Source organism: Artibeus jamaicensis, unplaced genomic scaffold (assembly GCF_021234435.1).
Source record: "Artibeus jamaicensis isolate MK-2021 breed Jamaican fruit bat unplaced genomic scaffold, CSHL_Jam_final contig_387, whole genome shotgun sequence".
Lineage (NCBI taxonomy): Eukaryota > Metazoa > Chordata > Mammalia > Chiroptera > Phyllostomidae > Artibeus > Artibeus jamaicensis.
Window position 1 is genome coordinate 18804125 of NW_026521812.1, and position 18968 is coordinate 18823092.

Sequence of the window (18968 nt, forward strand, 5' to 3'; positions counted from 1 at the left end):
AATTTTGTTTTGCACACCATAGAGACTTAAAGCATATGATTATTGTATATATTCTTGAATCCATTAACATTTATTGCAAGGCTCTTCTTTTTTTAAAATTATTTTTAACCAAATAGTTTTTTCAATGAGGCACTTGGATAGTGCTCATCATGAGAAAAAATCTCTACCCCCTTGTATTTAAATATTTTTTAATCATGGATCCATAATAATTTCTAAAGAAACATAGCACTTGTCCTCCTCCAATGTAGCCATCAAGTGTGAAAGCATATGGGTGGAAATAGACTATCTCACCACTATGGCTTTTGCCAAGAAAAGAAGTGCAAAATGCCACTGCATTTTCAGACACTGTAGGAAATGTATCAGACTACCAAAACATAAATTGCTAGGTCCAGAAATTTTTTTTCACATACTTACTCTTAAGAAGGTGCCAGAAAGTAGTGTTCAGGGTCCATATATTTCAAGTGTGTTAGAACATGCTTCACTGGGATTTCACTTAGCAACATTGTGAGATGCAACATCGATTTAGCCCACACCATTTCTCTACAGTGAGTTTTAAGAAGGAAAGGAATAAAAATATCTAAGGTTGTTCTTGTATTAAAGTCAAGCAGAATTTGAAAACTAACTTAACTAACCTGTTTTCCTAACTTCGTTTTAACTCTGCTGACCCTTTACACTGTCTCTTCTATTTGTACTAATTTTTTTTTGGATAGTTGAAAAACTGAAAGTTATGAAGACTTCAGAGGTATGTAAAGATAGAGGTATGAAGACTTCAGAGGTAAAGATAGAGGTATGTCTTTATCCTTGTTCTTTGCCCCCACCCCTATATATTTTCACTGAATAATATTCCTTGGCAGTCTCTCCATATTGTACATAAAGTTTTCTTATTCTCTTTTTCATAGTTTTAGAGTATTTAGTGGTAAGGATATACCATAATTGATAGAAAGTTTTCTATTGGTATACATATAGGTTGTTTCCATTATTTTGCTGTTATAAACAATGAGTCAATTAATATTTGTACAAATATCCTTTTGCAAATACGCAAGTATAGTGGTCAAATAAATCCTCAAAAATAACATTACTGGAACAATTTCTGTATGCATTTATTAATTTGTTAATGTTGACAAATTATCATAGCAGTTGTCCAAATTTAAACCCCATAGGTATATACCCCATAGGTATATTTTCAAACCATTGAAATTTTGCCAATCTTCTAGATAAAATATAATATCTGAATGTAATTTTAATTTGTACCTTATATTTGTATCTTATAATAAATGAGGTTGGTGTATAATCATATGTTTAATAATCATTCATATTTCTATTTCTTAACAATCTGTTCATATAATTTGCCCACTTTGGGGTTGTAATTTTTTAAATTCAATCTTTATTGTATTTTTCCACTACTATTTAGTATCTTTAAAACCCCCTCTCTTCAGCAATCACCATGCCTGTCCATGTCCAATGAGTCCTTTTACCTTTTTGCTCAATCCCTGCACCCCTTCACCTTCCCCCCACTAGCTGTCATTCTGCTCTCCATCTGTGAGTCTGTCCCTGTTTTGCTTTTTAGTTCAGTTTGTTCATTAGCTTCCACATATGAGTAAAATCATGGTATTTGTCTTTCTCTCACTGGCTTATTTCACTTAGCATGTTCTCCAGGTCCATTCTACTGTTGCAAAAGGTAAAAATAGACACTTGGGCTGCTTCCATACCTTGGTGATTATAAATAATACAGCAATGAACATAGGGGTGCTTATATTCATTTGAAATAGTGTTTTGGTTCCTTTGGATATATTCCCAGAAGTGGGAGTACTGGGTCAAAAGGCAGATTCATTTTTAATTTTTTGAGATATCTTCATATTGCTTTCCACAGAGGCTGCACCAATTGCATTCTCACCAATAGTGCAAAAGCATTCCCCTTTCTCCACACCCTGGTCAGCAGTTGTTATTTGTTTATTTATCAATGACAGCCATTCTGACAGCTGTGAGGTGATATTTCATTGTGGTTTAAATTTGCATTTCTCTGATGATTAGTGGTGTTGAGCATTTTTTCATACATTTATTGGCCATCTGTATGTCCTCTTTGGAGAAATATCTATCCAGGTCCTTTGCCCATTTTTTAATTGGTTTGTTTGTTTTTTTGGTGTTAAGTTTTATAAGTTCTTTATAAAATTATAAATATGTTCTCCCATTCTGTGGGCTGTCTTTTTATTTTGTTGATCATTTCCTTTGTCATGCAAAAACTTTTTAGTTTTATGTAGTACCATTTGTTTATTTTTTCTTTTGTTTACCTTGCCTGGGGAGATATACCTGATAAAATATTGCTACAAGCAATGTCTGAAATTTTGCTGCTTGTGTTTTCTTCTAGAATTTTTATGGTTTCAGGTCTAACATTTAAGTCTTTTATCCATTTTGAATTTATTTTTGTGTGTGGTGTAAATAGCTGATCTAGTTTCATTAATCAGCATGTACTTATCCAATTTTCCCAACACCTTTTATTGAATAAACTATTTTTAGCTCATTGTATGTGTTTGCTTCCTCTGTCAAATATTAGTTGACTATAAAGGTGTGGGTTTATTTCTGGGCTCTCTATTCTGTTCCATTGATCCATGTGTCTGTTTTTATGCCAGTACTATGCTATTTTGATTACTATGGCCTTGTCGTATAGTTTGATATTAGGTAGTGTGATTCCTCCAACTTGACTTTCTTTCTAAGGATTGCTACTGCTGTGTGGGGCGTTTTGTTGTTCCATATACATTTCTGATATATTTGTTCTAGTTCTGCGAAATACGTCATTTAAATCTTGATAGGAATTGCATTGAATCTATAAACCATTTTGGGTAGTATGGACATATGTGATTCCACTTATTTGTATCTTCTTCAATTTATTTCTTTGGTGTCTTATAATTTTCCAAGTACAAGCCTTTTACACCCTTGGTTAGGTTTATTCCTAGGTATTTTATTATTTTTGAAGCAATTGTGAATGGGATTGTTTCTTAATTTTCTTTTCTGTTCGTTCATTATTGGCATATAAAAATGCAACCGATTTGTGGATATTGATTTTGTACCCTGTTACTTTGCAGAATTCATTTATCAGTTCTAATAGTTTCTTGGTAGACTCTTTGTATAGTTCTCTATGTGCAGTACCACATCATCCACAAACAAAGACAGTTTTACTTCTTCCTTTCCCATTTGTATGACTTCTATTTCTTCTTGTTTGATTGCTGTGGCTAGGACTTCCAGTACTATTTTGAATGAGAGGTGAAAGCAGACATCCCTGTCTTGTTCCCCATCTTAAGAGTAACACTTGTAGTTTTTGCCCATTGAGTATGATGCTGGCAGTGGGTTTGTCATATATGGTCTTTATTATGTTTAGGTATGTTCCCTCTAATTCCTCTTTGCTGAGAGTTTTTATCATAAATGGTCCTGGATTTTCTCAAATGCTTTTTCTGCATCTATTGATATGATCATGTGGTTTTTATCTTTCATTTTGTTTATGTGGTGAATTACATTATGGATTTGCAAATGTTGTATCAAACTTGCATTCCCATTATAAATCCCACATGATCATGGTATATGCTCTTTTTAACGCATTGCTGTATTTGTTTTGCTAATATTTTGTTGAGGATTTTAGTGTATGTGTTCATCAGGGATATTGGCCTATAATTTTCTTTCTTTATAGTATCTTTATCTGGTCGTGGAATTAGGATAATGCTGGCCTTGTAAAATGAGTTTGGGAGCCTTCCCTTCTCTTGAATTTTATGAAATAGTCTCAGAAGGAGACATTGTAGTTCTCCTCAAAATGTATGGTAAAATTTACCTGTGAAGCTGTCTGGTACAGGGCTTTTGTTTTTTGGAAGTTTTTTGATTACTGCTTCAATTTCATTAGATGTGATCTGTCTATTTAGATTATCTGATTCTTCCTGATTTAGTTTTGGAAGACTGTATGTTTCTAGGAATTTATCCATTTTGTCCATGTTGTCCAGTTTGTTGGCATAGAGTTTTTCATAATGTTTTCTTACAATCCTTTGTATTTTTTTTGGCGTCAGTTGTCACTTTTCCTCCTTCATTTCTGATTTTAATTTATTTGGGTTCTTTCTTTTTTTTTCTTGATATGTCTTGTTAGAGGTGTGTCAGTTTTGTTTATATTTTCAAAGAACCAGCTCTTGGATTCATTGATCTTTTTTCATAGTGTTTTTTACATTCTTTTATTTATTTCTGTTCTGATCTTTACTTTTTCCTTTCTCCCACTCACTTTGGGTTTTGTTGTTCTTTTTCAGGTTTTTTTAGGTATGAAGTTAAATGTTTATTTGAGCTTTTTCTTGTTTTTTGAGATAGGCCTATAATGCTATGAATTTCCCTCTCAGGATTGCTTTCCCAAGGTCCCACAGATTTTGGATTGTTGTGTCCTTATTACATTTATTTTAATGTGTATCTTTTGGTTTCTTCCTTGATCTGGTTGTTGACCCATTCTTTGTTCAATTACATGTTATTTATCTATCATGTTTTTGTATGTTTTTCAGTGTTCTTATGACTGATTTCTAGTTTCATAGCATATTGGTCAAAGAATATGCTTGCTATGATTTCAGTCTTCTCAGTGACATTTGCTTTGTGTCCTAATATGTGGTCTATCCTAGGAAACATTCCATGTGTACTTGAAAAGTATGTATAGTCTGCTCTTTAATGGAAAAATGCTCTGAAGATATCAGTTAAACCTATTTGATCTAGTGTGTAGTTTAAGACCACTGTCTCCTTGTTAGTGTTCTGTCTGGAATAGCCATCCATTGAAGTCAATGGGGTATTAAAATCCCCTACTATAACTGTGTTTCTGTCGATCTCTCCCTCTTTGCTATCAAGATTTGCTTTGCATATTTAGGTGCTTCTATGTTGGGTGCATAAAGGGTTGTCATTATTTATTATTGATTTTTAATAGTTCTTTATATATTAGAAAACAGCATTTTACAATTTAAGCAGAAAACTTTTTTTGTCATGTGTATATTTTCTTTTAAATGTTATTAAATTGATTGACATTCTTATGGCCTCTAAATTGAGTCACATTTGAGAAGCCTTCTATACTCAAAAGTTAGAAAGGATTTCCTTTTGTGTTCTTCTAAATGTTCTATGCTTTTAATTTTTATATTTAAGTCTCTATTCCACTGGGAATTTATCTTTTGAGTACAATATCAGATATAGAGCAGTAAATTATATTTTGACATTATCATGAAAACTAAGATAAAGGCTTCTTATAGGTCAGAATAAAACTCAATCTATTTCCTAAATGAATGGTTCATATTGTTTAGTACAATGATTACTCAACCCCAGATCTCCTTCACTTTATATTATTTATATATCTTTAAACTTTACCAAACTCAGATTTTAATTTTGAAAGAGCAATAAATCCTCATAAAACAAGTCTAATTGATCATCTTCAGTACAACTCAGGATATACTGAATGCCTGTTAAGGTCTGCAGCACTAGACACATTCCCATTTTAATAGTCTAATATGATGACAAGTCTAAGAATCATCCAAAAGTAAATACAGAACACACATTGAGTTGAATATAGAAAGTCTATGGCATATAGTTCAAATAAGGTGTGAAGATCCAAACGATAGCATAGTCAGTAGATAGATGCTTCTAGTTTTAACTGGAAGGGTTTATTGAAGACATAAATTTTTTATAGTACTCTGGATGGGAAATGACTACAGGAGCAAGTAAAACAAGCATGAAGTGGCCCTGTAGTAGAGTGAGCTTCTTGAAGCTTCTTGACATTTTTACTGGAGAGGATGCAAAACAGGTGTGAAGTATTAACAGAATTTGCCATCACTTTTAAAGTCCTACTTAGGAACTCCAAGTGTGAAAGAGGTCATATGTTCCTAAGATAAGACTAACACAATAGAACTGTTGCTAGAATCCTTTATCTCAGCCCAGATAACAGGCACTTGAAGATGACCAGGACAACGTGAACAGACGAAAAAAGGAAAACCTCTATCAATCTCCAACTTCACACCACCCAGTTTACATTAAGAGGGACAGCTCCTGGTTAGTGTGGTCAGTAGTGACCACAGTGAGTTCAAACTTCATGGATTATCACGGCATATTATTTGCCCTTGCCATATAAGGAAAAAATAACTGGACAAAGCTGTTGTTATGGAGCAAATGGCTTTGGGGGATGTTGTCAATATCTCAGTAAAATATACTGTGTAGATGTTTACATTGGTCATTTAAGAAGCTTTGAGATTTGGAGAAAATACTGGACTAGATGAGAAAAGATCTGAGATTTCATTCTGGTTCTGCCATTTAGCTACCTAATTGTGTAAATTTGAGCAAATTACTTATCCTTTTTGATTTTATATTCTGAAGTATTCAACTTTGCTCTACTAATAAATAACTATAAAATCTCAAGGCTCACAACACCAAAAATAAACAAAGTTTGTTTTTATGTTGTTGACATCTGAAAAGATGGATCAGATGTGTTTCTTCTTTGGAGTGTCTGTCCCCTTTGTTCTAGGCTGAAGGAGCTGTTCCCTTCAGGACATTTGAGCAAGTGTCAGAAGAAGAATAAGGGAACAAAACCATGTAACTATTAAAGCTTCTGCTTGATCATGGCATATACAATGTTTTCTCACATGCCAATGGCCAAATAAAGCACATAGCCAAGCCCAATGTCACTAAGGTGGAGATACATACTTCTCTTGCAAGAGACACTGCATGTTATACTGCAAAGGGTGGAATTAATCCTTTTATAGGAAAGGGAAGTGAATACTTTGGAAATGGTGATACAATCTATTGTAAGTTGTAATCATAATTTTATCATTGCTTTCTGAATATGCAACACAATACTCTCTCTAATGTTCAGGTATTAAATGGGGACTTAAATGATCTCCATCAACCTTTTTATTCTAAAGTTCTATAATTCTGGGAAATAGTCATTTTGATTTGTTGTCAGAATGTGGTTAGAAGAAAGGAATGCTTCCTCTGGACTGTAATTACCTAAAGACAGGGATCTGTGTTCTTATGAATGCCTAGGATATGATGAATGACAAGTGTAACTGGTAGTCAGCTCATTTTACTAGGTGGTGAGTGATAGAGTTTGGTTTAAAACCCAAACTTGTTGGGTTTTCTGAGCACAAATGTTCTAGTATGTTTAGGTCTGAATTTCTTAAACACATTTGGAAATACAGTACTTTAAAAAGTATACCTTAGTGATGAGACAGTGATTGGAGCTCAGGAGAAATAGACTTGGATTAACGGAAGTCATGAGAGAGACTTGTGAAACATAATTGCACTTAGAAACTCTCAATATTTGATTCATAGGCAAGTACACAGTTGACACTGCATAACACCATAGATACATGCAGAAATTATCAGATGAGACACCTACCTTAGACTAATAACAACAACAGAAGACAAAGTGTGGCACCAGTTGCTAGGTAGATAGTGCCAGTGTAGCAGTGGTGGAACCCACGTGGTCCTGCAGGTGACCACTCTTTTTAAAGGGGAATTATCAGGAAAAAATCAAAATAGCTATACCCATTAATATCTCACAGAACACTACTGAGGTTTTGCTCTGTTAAAAGATAAACTGAGGCATTCCAAAATATTTAGGAGTTTATTTGAGCAAACATCTATTCCAATTAGGCAGCTCCAAACCAGAAGTAGTTAAAAGCATTCCACAGACAGAAGCAAAGCAAGGAAATTATTTGATTAAGTGGTTGCCTTTTCTGGGAAAGCCTAGAAGGCTCTTTATGATTGGTTGTCTTCAGGGTTTGATTTCTTAACCACGAAGCTTAGGTTTGGTTTGGTTTGGTTACTTTGGCTGCTAAGGCATTAGTACTGCTTCAATCTAATGGCTTTCCTGTTTCATTAATTTAACAACTTCAAGATTTTGATTGAGAAAAAGCCCTTGAAAATTACTGAAGTTTTAACAAATCAATAACTGATTGATTAAAACCTTAGTAATTTTTGAAACCTATGTGGGTAGTCCTATATGCAGGCTTGAAAGAATGACAAAGACCACCTGAGACCCAGTGCATTTTCCTGTTATTGTATTTGGTGAATGCTGCTGAATATATTTATTTACATTTAAATGACTTCTACTTTGGACTCTAAACTTCTGAAGAGACCGTGATTCCTCACGCATAGTTGGTGCTCAATTGATGTTGATATGAACTAAAATTGAATTCTATTATGAAAGGAAGTGCAATTTGGGTGGTTAAAAAAGATTTGTATACATAAAACATTCAGAGAGATGTTTTAATAAAGTACTCACCCATGTGAGTACTTTATTAAAATGAGATAATAGACATTTTGTTTGTTTGTTTTAGTGACTAACGGATCCTTTAGGAAACTTCGTCCTGAATTGGACCTACAAGGACTGAGAGTCACAGAGGATAAAGAAAGTCAATTTCAGGTGAGTAAAGTGGTAATGCTAAATGTTTTACAATATTTACTCCAGTTCATTTACTTCTATACCTTTAATTCTACAGAAAGATACTTTTATGCTCAGAAGAAAGACACCCACTTATCCTTCACCAACAACTGGACTTTTTTGGGTCGTCTGTATTTTTCAAACTTACTAAAGTAACAAGATGACCCCCAGTAATTCTCATCTGTTGGTATTTTCATCCTTATGTATTCCCTTTCCACACTGAATAGAACAATATAAACAATAGACAATATGCAATGTAAATGGTAGAATATAGAAAAAAGACTACTTTTGAGGCTAGGCCACTCTACTTCCCTAGATCACTCACTCCAGGGGAGGCCAACTTCCATGATGTAAGGACACTCAAGCAGTCCCATGGAGAGGTCTACCTGGCAAGTAACTGAGGCTTCCTGCCAACATCCAGGCATGTGAATGGGCCATTTTGAAACGAAACTTTGAGTCCATAGCCTTTGGATGGCTGCAGCCCTCATAAAGATCTTGACTGCATCTTCTAAGAGATTCTGATCCCAAGCCAACTAGATTTCTAACCTTCAAAACATTATAATAAATATTTACTGCTATTTTAAGCTGCTAAGTTTGAGGTAATGTATTATTAACAATAGCTTATAAAGCTACTGGTTAAAAATACCAAGATCCCTGAGGATCATGTGTTAAAATATGCATTCTATAAAATAAGAAAAATCTTGCTCTTAATCTCATGCCACATTTTGCCAAGCAAATCCTTTGCCCCTTTGGATCTCCTTGCTTGATCCACTCATGACTGTTTTCCTGGACTCCCTTTTCCACATGCCTTATCTGGCACCCTCTTTACAGATTTTATGACCCAGTATACAGAAGTCATCTCTATCACTTAGGCTTGACTATTAAGTAAGTAAAGAACCTCAGTTTGCAATGACTTAAATGAAGAGGTTTGTTGTAGTTGTTTTGTATGCAAAAGGACACTGGAGGTAGACAGTTCACTGTTATAATAAGTATATTAGAAAAAAACCCTTGTAGACATAGTTCCTTTTAGCTCATGGCTCTGAGTGTGGGTCTCTTCTTCATGGCCCAAGATATCAGCCGGAGAGCACCAGCCTGCACAACCGATTCCAAGTCGTAAAATGGAGGTTGGGAGCAAAAAGAGCAAGGTATGCGCATCAGCTAGTTTCAAATAAATTTTGTTGAAGCTGCCACTCAACATTTCTCTTATGTCAAGCCAGTTATAAACTAGTCACATGGTTACACCTCATCTACAAGGAAGGCTTGGAAATAAATTCCATACTAGGAGACCCTGTGCCGAGCAAAAACTTGGGAAATCTATTACTGAGGGAGAGGTGGGCAGGTTCAGTTAGATGAAAATGTGATATTGGGATAGACACAGCAACCTCTGCCACCTTTCTTGTGTGTCCTGAGGTTCTTGTATCTTCCATTGGATTCCCACAATCCTTTAAATGTCTTAGTGGGAGAACTTATTTGCCTCTAATGACCAAAGGAAATAATACATGTTGATAAGTGTGTGCCAAATGATCGTACAACTAAGTGAATGCTGTGTCAACTAAGGGTTCTGAGTCTTACCTTCTTACTTTGATCTCTTAGCCGAGGTAGTCTTAATTTCTATAAAATTCAGGGACCAGTTCAATAAAATGCTTTGTTTCTGCTAGTCAATCATTAATCTAAGATCATATGTATGGTGAAATACCCAAGATATTTACTTTTGACTGGAAAGAACACTTTAATCTTGTTATAGGATAAAATATTGTAGCAAATGTCTATTCTGTGAAATCATATTATTTTGGTCATATTTGATCACAAAAAATATAATTCAGAATGTGAACTTCATCTGAGAAAAGAAGGTACAACAGTACCAGATTCTTATGAGCTCTTAGAAGCAGGTTGAATAAGTATAATGGTGTTAGCTTCCATAAGGGAATCACTATACACTCTATCTTTGACTCAGTCATTCCAATTCTGTAAATTCCTCCAAAAACCAGTAAGCCAATAGAAAAAAAATGTATACACTAGGATGTTCCTTGCTGTAATATTTATAGTATATTAGCAATCAATTGGAAGCAAACAACCTAAATATTCAAAATTAGGAAATTGGTTTCGTAGTCATGGTGCTTCAATATAAAAAAATTGAGTAAGTATGAAAATGTAGCAAGAGTCATGATTGATTCTTTTGCTAGGCAAAAGAAAAAATATGAAAGTGTATGTTCACTATGATTGCAACCATGTAAAATATATGTATTGAGAAAAACCACAATGAAACAAAAAATGGGAATAGTTTGGTAGGATGGTAAAATTGTAGGTGGTTTTCTTTTAAAGAAAGAAATGATTTCCTCTGATATTCTTTTGCTGTTTAAACATAAAATATAATAAAAAATTCTGTACCAGTGATAACTGAATCCTGTAGCCAACTAGTGGTGACATACTGCTTCTTTAAAGGCCTCCATTGTGGTTGTGGTGGATGGAACCAGGTTACACTAAGAAACTATCTGACCAGTTTCTTGGACCTTGTGCTTTTAGATTTCTCCAGTAATTAAATAGTAAATATTTCTCACTATAGTTCATTACTGGCTGTTGTGGGTAAACGTGAATGGAACTGGGTCTCAGTGTACCCAACTCTCTACCTCATCTAATGAAGAACAGATTTGGGGTGGGTTATGAAATAGACCAATAGTTAACATGTTCCCAATCTTTTTTGGAAATAAATTGTAAGATGACTTTAAAGCTCACAGCTAGTAGTCCTACAACATATAGGTAGAACCAAAAGCTCAACACATTCATCCTTATTCCTTCATTATCGTATCTTAGCTTTAAAATATGCACATTTTTATAAGTAATATAAATTATATATATTTCCTCAAGAGGATACATATGCTATAAATTTAGAGAAAATTAAGGGTCAATTTGACTAGACTTATCTTTTCCTTTTTTTTTTAACCCAATTCATGAGGTTCATACTTGTGAACAAAAAATGAGTAGATGAAAAATAGTGACTAGGATAAAAGATACCATTTGTTTGACATTACTCTGATAAGATTTTAGAATTCTTTCAAGAATTAAGCATTTGGTTGACTGAAGACAAATAGATGACCTCTCCAGATGTTCTCCATGTCTCTGATATGACTTAACATTTTACAGAGGTGGAAAATGTTATTTACAGGAGACTTGAATAGTATGACTATTAAAAAAATAACAGCTTTATTCATCTATTATTTAGATAAAAAATTTACATTTTGAAGCATACAATTCAGTGGATTTATTTTATTTTACTGTTTTTCTTTTTTTCTTTCCTCTTTCCTTTTTCTATTGCAGTTGTCTCAATTTCCCCATTCCCCCCCCATCTGACAACCCCCACGCCTTCAGGACATCCCCACACCATTACTCATGTCCATGGGTCATGCATGTAAGTTCATTGGCTACTCCATTTCCTATGCTGTACTTTACATCCCATGGCCATTCAGTGACTACCTATTTGTACTTCTTCATCCCCTCACTTCTTCATCCCCTGCACCTCCCTCTCATCTGGCAACCATCAAATGCTCTTCATATCCATGGTTCTGTCTCTGTTCTTTTTGTTTGCTTAGTTTGTTTTTTAGATTCAATTGTTGATTGATATGTATTTATTGCCATTTCATTGTTAAAAGTTTTGATTTTCTTTTTTTTTTGAAATAAGTTCCTTTAACATTTCATATAATAATGGTTTGGTGATGATGAACTGCTTTAGTTTTTCTCTTGTCTGGGAAGCTTTTTATCTTCCCTTCAATTCTAAATGATAGCTTTCCTGGGTAGAGGAATCTTGGCTGTAGGTCCCTGCTTTGCACGACTGAATATTTTTGCCAATCCCTTCTAGCCTGCAAAGTTGCTTTTGAGAAATCAGCTGATAGTCTTATGGGAACTCCTCTGTAGTTAATTAACTTTTTTTCTCTTGCTGCTTTTAAGATTCTCTTTTTACCTTTAAACTTTCGCAATTTAATTATGATATGTCTCGGAGTTGACCTTTTTGCATTCATCTTGTTTTGGACTCTCTGTGCTTCTTGGACTTGCATGCCTATTTTCTTCATCAATCTAGGGAAGTTGTCTTTCATCATTTCTTCAAATAGAATTTCAATTTCTTGCTGCTTCTCTTCTCCTTCTGGCATCCATATGAGATGAATATTGGACCTCTTGGAGTTGTCCCAGAAGCTGCTTACACTATCCTAATTTTTTTGGATTCTTTTTCTTCTTCTTGTTCTGATTGGTTGTTTTTTATGTCATTATGTTCCCTATCATTGATTTGATTCTCAGCTTCATCCACTCTACTGTTATTTCCTTGTAAATTGTAATTTATTTCAATTAGTGTAGCCTTCATTTCTGAGTAGATTTTTTTTTTTAATGCTATTGAATTCCCCAGTAAGTTTCGTGAGCATTCTTATAACCAGTGTTTTGAACTCTGCATCTGATAGATTGCTTATCATCATTTTATTTATGTCTTTTTCTGGAGTTTTGATCTGTTTTTTCATTAGGCTGTGTTTCTTTGTCACTTCATTTTGGCAGCCTCTCTGTGTTTGTTTCTCTGTATTGGTAGAGCTGCTTTGACTCTGTGTCTTGGTCATGTGGCCTAAGTAGGTGTTCTGTAAGGTCCAGTGGTACAGCCCCCACTATCACCTGAGAAGGGTACTCGAAGTGCACCCTTTGTGTGGGATGACTACACCATTCTCTTGTAGTTGATCCTTTGTTGCTGTTGCCAGATCAATGGGAGGGATTTACCCAGGCCAGTCAGCTGAAAGGACTGTCTATGACCACTTATGCCAACCCCTGCGCTCTGTAGAGGATCAACTGTGCAGATGCAGAGTGGTGGTGCTTTGATGTGGTCTGTAGTTGTCTAGTGGGTATGCAGATCTGGGATTTCCTAGGTGGTGCAAGGTCAGTGCTCACTTGTGTTCTACCTGAGTCCACCTTGCCTGAGCTATAAAGCAATCTAAGATAGCTGCTACTTGTGCTGGGCTTGGAGATTCCCAGGCAAAGCCAAGCTGTGAATTTAGGCTGGCTGCTCCTAGTGCTAGGCGTGGGGCTCACTGAGATGTGAGGCCAGCTGTTGCTTGTTTGAGAGGATTTAGGAAGTTGTGAAGCAAGAGTCAAGACCAGTCATTGATATGGGAAAGCATCTTGGGTGGTCCCATAAATTGGGTGGGGCAGAGTGTCTGGGGATCTTCAAGGAGGGTCAAACAGTGTTAGCCAGGTTGATGAATTCTCATAATGGCATCAGCTGGCTGGCTTGTGGAGGGAGGGTTTAGAGAGGGATAATGGCCTCTGCTCACCTTGATGCCAGACACTTCAATTTCTCTTTATATACCTCTGGCTCATTTCAAGCTTTCCTCTCAGTGCTGGAGCTCAGAGGGAGTGATTCTGAGTAGGTGAGTCCATGTGTGGGTTCTTTAAAAGGAACTGCTTGGGGCTCCAAAACTTTATTCCACTGACTAAATCCTCACTAGTTTTGCAGCCAGAGGTTGTGGGGACTTATCTTACTGGTACTGGAATTCTGGGCTGGGGAGCCTTGTGTGGGGCTAAGATCTTTGCTCACAAAATATCTTTTCTGAATTTTTGTCTACCACATGTGGGTGAGGGACCAGCCCATTCTACATCTTCACCCCTCCTACCAGTCTGGGCGGATGTGGTTTCTTTAATTCTGTAGTTGTCAGTCTTCCATTAAACCTGATTTCTGATGGTTCTGAGTGATGGTTATTCTATGTTTTAGTTGTAATTTTGATATGGTTGTGCAAAGAGGCAAGCTATTGCCTGCCTATGATGCCATCTTGACCAGAAGTCCAATTCAGTGGATTTTTATTTTATTTACACAATTGTACAACTTTCATCTCTATGTAATTTAAAACATTTTCATTGGCCCCCAAAAGACCCCACATCTATCGATTCTATTGAATGAATGAGTCATTCATTCTCTCTCATTTGCACCCCTGGCAAGCACTCACCTACTTTCTAACTCTCTGGAATAGTTTTGAGCTATGTGAACACTAGCATTATCACTGGATTGATGATACATGTATGTATATATAGGTATATATGCATATGTATGTATATATGTAAGTATACATACATATGCATATTCTCTGCACACACACAAACACACAGGCATGCACGTACATATATGTACATATGTGTGAATGTATAAAGACATCGTATGAGAGTCACTCTTTCAGACTGAAAAAATATAGACACACATAGGTATTCACATGCCTTCAGATGTTAGAGATAACATCAGATCCCATGGGTTAAGGACACAGTTGTGTAAAACTGACACCTCCACCTCCAAACACACAGGCACACTTCAGATGCCATTTCAAAGTCCAGGTTGTCACCTGGGCTTCTGAGTGGCCAATCGATCAATCACTCAGAAGTTCCAACAAACACTCCCTGAATCTCCACAGTTGATCACACTGGAAGCTCTGTGCATCACCTCTCTTTTCTGGAGGCTTCATTATATAAGCACAACTGACTAAATCATTGGCCTGTTGGTGACTGGGATCAATCTCCAACCCCTTTCCTTTCTCTGAGGTCAGGGGTGTTCCAACCTTTTAATCACTTGGTTGGTTCTCCTGGAAACCAGCTCTCCTCAGTGCTTTCCAAAACCCCTTCATTAACATAAACTCAGGTGTGGTTGGAAGGGGTTTCTTATGAATATTCATATATCTTTCATATTCTTATCAATTAGGAAATTTCAAGGTTTTTAGGAGCTCTGAACCAGAAACAGAACAAAGAGTGAATATGTATTTATTATTGTAAATCGTAATATCACAGCCTGCCTGAATCTGAATCTCTGGCAAGTCACTTAAAAGCTTTGCTCCTGAGTTTCTTGGATTGTAATAGAGCCCACACTATAGGATTGTGTTACCAACTAAAGGAGTTTGTCTGCCTGCATGCATCAAAGCCCAATCAAACAGGAACACAAGTTTGCAGCCAAGATAATAAAGGTTTATTAACAGCATGTTACCATGCCTGGAGTCACAGATGAGCTTATACCTAAAACCCTGGGTCCCACACATGGACAGATTATATGTGGGAGAGATTCCTAATCATGGTGATTCAGGGAGTTGGGGCTGGGAGCTCTTCTGATTGTTGAGGCCAGGATACGGAGCAGTTGATTATTGTATCAGGTCCAGATGTCAACCATGGTGTTGTTCTGTCTAGTTTCATGAGGGTGTGGTTGGAAGGATTACTGTTTGTTTAGAAGGGTCATTCTCTTTTCCTGGGCCTGGGGATGAAACACAATTGAGGTCAAGATGTTATCTTTAGTTTGAACCAAACTCTGTTTTTGTCATCAGCAGACCTAAGGCTTTGTTGTTAAAACATTTTGATGCTGACCAGAATCTGATGTCCTCAGAGCTTCATGAATAAGGAAGGGAGTGGACCGGGCAGAAAGCAGAAAGGGTGATGTTTGAAGAAGTGGAGTTTCTGTGAAGTTAGAATTGATAGCAAGGTTAGATAAACAGGTATGTAGAGAACAACAGCTGACAAGCAGTGTTCTTAGGTGTTAGTTGCTATTACTGAGGATTTAATGCATCTCTACTGACTCAATTTTTGATCACTTTTTGAAAGTAACTGACTATTGGCTCCGAGAGGGGTTTACATATTAGAGCAACTCTGCTTAACCTGAATGAGCTGCAGTTTACTCCTCTCTCCACCTCATAGGTTCTATTGCCTCATGGTTCTTGCTTTGCTATCATTTCTGTGGTTTTCTCTGGGCTTTCTCATCACTCCAGCAACCACCAATTCTTATTTTCTATGACCTGTGACAGAAAATCTGACAGATTTGACAAGACCTAATAGAATAGAGAGCATCTGTGTTGAGAACAATGTCAACCTTGGTTCTGAATCAGCCTTACTAGCAGGGCCAGACAGCACGGAGCCTGGCTAGGCATGCACACACAGAGGTATGAGCTTAGTGACACTGGTGGCTTCTTAAAAAAGGGCGGTATAAGTATAACTTTCAGGTGTTTGCATGGACTATCCAACATACTGTCGTGACATGAAGAGATAGTTGCCATATTAAGTGAGAGAAGTAGAATACAAATGTATACAATGCAATTTAAATGATGGGGAAAAGAAGAAAATATATTACAAAAACATATTTTGATTTAGGCAGTGAATCAATGCTATTTTTCCTTTCCAGCCTTTTGTGAAGTTCTCCCTAATGTGCAGGCAGATGCTCCTTTATACAATGTAGTTTATAGTTTATAAAGTCTAAATAAAAATATTTAAAATATTTTATCATTTCTTTATTTTTAAACTATGCATAAGAAAAGCAGAGTGTTAGTAATTACCTTGATAATTTAGTTTGGGGATTTTATAGTTGTGAAAGGGAAAAGCATTTCAGGTCAGATTTTTTTTTGTCCACTCCTTCCCTTCTTTGCCTAATTGTCACAATTTTTTTCCCCTCACAATCCTTATCTTTATGAACATGGAGACCACGTAAAGTCCCTGGTTCACACTGCTTGTTCTGGATGTGCTGACTCTTCAAATAGAGTTTTAAAAAATCTATTTACTGGAGAAATCTATGACATATGGTTCTCAGTTTATTTCCCAGCTGTTTTCTGTTAACCTTGACTCTGGCATTCTCCCCCCCCCCCAAATAATTTATATTAAGGCAGGATGCAGGACAGTGGGGAGCTGTACTTTACATGCGAGGATGTTGAGGCACAGAGCATGAAAAGGGAACAGGACCATTTCAGCAAATTACAGAAGGTGACTGTTTATAATTTCCCGTTCCTTCTCACTCTTCCCATACTTCTCCTCCTCTTTTTCTTCTATTGCCTTTATAAAACTTTCACATACACTCTGCTTTGCCTCCATCTGAATGACTTGTGTTACTGAAGTAATTCTAAACCTCTGTGGGCAAAAAAGGCACCCCTTTTAAAGTCACAGGAAGCAATTAATTAAAAACAGCAGGCTCTTACCTGATGTCTTCAGGATGACTTTTAATTATACTAAATGCCCTACTTTTCCTAATGAGGATGTTCTGTAAACTTGCACATGGTTTTCCCACACTGCTCTTGCAGACAAATCCTGTGTCCAGCAGTACTGTTGCTGCCTGCCAGACCAAATCCTTTCTCTATGACAAAGCCTGCCATTGTGTCCCCTATGCAGCCCCACTGATCTTTCCCAAAGGGCCTTTTAGAACATGTGCACACTTATTTCCATTCGCTGATGTGCTGGACGCGATAATAGCCAGAGAACCATGGTAACTTGCTTGGATTCAACGCTGTGTAGTGTTCTCTGAAAGCCATATGTGGCAGCTGGACTCATGTGTGAGTGTGTGTGTGTGTGTGTGGTTGGGGGAGGGCTGTGTCTGGTGCTTTTGTTGGAGCGTGAGGGAGGAATAAAGAGCTTGAAGAAGTGACAAGGTGTCAGTGTCCTCCCGACTCAGCTGTTCAGGGGCCTAATCCCAGTCCACAACTGGATGTCCAAGGATTAAAGAAAAATGTTCCTCCTGGCTAATTTCCAACTGTTCCCAAATGCACTTGAGAAAGTTCCATGTGATTTTTTTTTCATGTAGCACCTGCTGTAACAATCCCAAAGCAACTTTTTTCTTCTCCATTATACTCTACATCTGTTATTTTGCTGACATGGAAGCTAGCATAACAATTAGGTTCATTACTTGCCCAATAAATTGATTCCAGCTAAGTTTAAAGACCTTAGTGTATTCTTTGAGTATTTATCCAATGAAAGAACAAATTAAGAAATCTTGCCCAAAAAGGCTTTTTTGAGGGGTTAGACCAGCGACATGTCATTCATTTCAGGGTAGTGATGCAATAAAATTAGAAAGCCTTAATGCTGGGTAAGACAATGAGGGGCTATCTTAACCAAATTTTGGGAAGCAACTTTAAAAAATACTAAAATTTCTGTCAGCAGAACAATTTTAACAAATGAAGAACTTAGTGGGGTAACAGTTGCTGTTTTTCTCCCCATTTCTTCCCAATCACAAAAATAAATAAGTTCCTCTCTAGAGCTACATTTTCTTAGAATTAAAAAAAAAAAGTCTGCTGTCCTTGGGTAGGGTGGGCGTGGGTGATCCATGCTGAAGCACACATTTGGTTTTAAAGCTCTAGACCCTGTTTTTGAGGCTGTGCAGTATCCAGTTTCAGCAAACAGAACATCTTCTAAGAGAAAGAGAACAATTCAGCTGGTTAGAGGGGAGCTCTGGCTGGAGGCGCTGAGCCCCGAGAAGGGATGCTGGTAGTAGAGATGAAGAAAGCTCTTATTCTTCAGTGGGAAACTTACACTGACACACTATGTACACCCACCCACACAGTCAGTTCATATAGTGCAGACTCTAACTTAAATATGATTTCTGTTATAAAAGTTTGCTTCAAAGTTCTCTCTCTCTTTCTTTTTTAGATGGGCAAAGGAAGGGAGAAAGAGAGGAAGAGAAATACTGATTTGCTAGAGGTATTGGATCAGTTCATACGTCCGCCACTGGGGACCTGCCCTGCAACCCAGGCATGTACCCTTACTGGGAATTGAATCAGGGACTTTTTGGCTCACA

General features: G+C 36.6%; 1 long non-coding RNA gene across 1 annotated transcript in view; it reads left to right on the top strand.

The window, feature by feature from the left end:
* LOC119038667 (uncharacterized) overlaps positions 1 to 18918 on the top strand; it is a 30596-nt gene extending 11678 nt beyond the window's left edge. Inside the window, exons 3-4 of the long non-coding RNA XR_008391505.1 lie at positions 8325 to 8410; positions 18821 to 18918. This is a non-coding gene — a long non-coding RNA (uncharacterized LOC119038667). The remainder of the gene's footprint in view (positions 1 to 8324; positions 8411 to 18820) is intronic.
* Positions 18919 to 18968: the final 50 nt, after the last annotated feature.